The following is a 658-nucleotide window of genomic DNA, read 5'->3' as shown; positions in this document are numbered from 1 at the left end:
AAGGCGAGCTCAACATCGTCTTCGGAGACAGAAACTACCGAGAGTGACACTTCTACCTCTGAGTCTGAGGCTGAAGAAGACTCGGAGGATTCGGGATTAAACACCCCGGCAAAAAGGGGAAAAAGTAAGTACAATACTTGGGTGTAATTTCTTTATTGGGTTTGGGTGTATTTTGTTTGTCGACGTTGGGTGTATGTAGTTTATTAAGCAGGGTGTGTTTCGTTTTGCTGTTTTGTTCTAAATGAGAATTGTTTGCTTTACAGAATGGACTCAAGAAAAAGAAAGCAGAGGGAAGAGGAGTCAGATTCTGATTCAGAATCTGAATCTGAATCAAGTGACGAGTAATGTCCTGAAATTATTACTCCTTTCTTTTGGCTTTGTTATAAAGATTTCATGTATTAACTGAGGTGTCTTTTATTGACTTATAGGAGCGAAGAATCATCTCCTGCGGAGAAGGAGAAGGAAAAGAAAGAAACAAAAACAACTCCAAAAGAGTAAGCACTTCTTTCATTAATATTCTGTGATAAAATTAATTTTTTAATTCTGATTGGTACTGTTTTTTTTTCCACCCAGAACACCACAAAAAAAGAAAAAAGTAGTTGTGGAGGATTCACCTCCTGAAGAAGATCAATACTTTGACGGGTACAGTACCTCGTAA

At 37.7% G+C, this 658-nt stretch overlaps 1 long non-coding RNA gene across 1 annotated transcript; it reads left to right on the top strand.

The window, feature by feature from the left end:
- The first annotated feature begins 266 nt into the window (after positions 1–266).
- On the top strand, positions 267–642 carry LOC107475848 (uncharacterized). Its single transcript, XR_002369993.2, has 3 exons — positions 267–341; positions 429–494; positions 574–642. It is a non-coding gene; the product is annotated as an uncharacterized LOC107475848 (long non-coding RNA).
- Positions 643–658: the final 16 nt, after the last annotated feature.

The sequence above is a fragment of the Arachis duranensis genome, chromosome 2 (genome assembly GCF_000817695.3).
Source record: "Arachis duranensis cultivar V14167 chromosome 2, aradu.V14167.gnm2.J7QH, whole genome shotgun sequence".
In the NCBI taxonomy this organism is placed as follows: Eukaryota; Viridiplantae; Streptophyta; class Magnoliopsida; order Fabales; family Fabaceae; genus Arachis; species Arachis duranensis.
The sequence above is the reverse complement of the archived record's forward strand: the minus strand, read 5'-3'. Positions and strand labels throughout refer to the sequence as shown.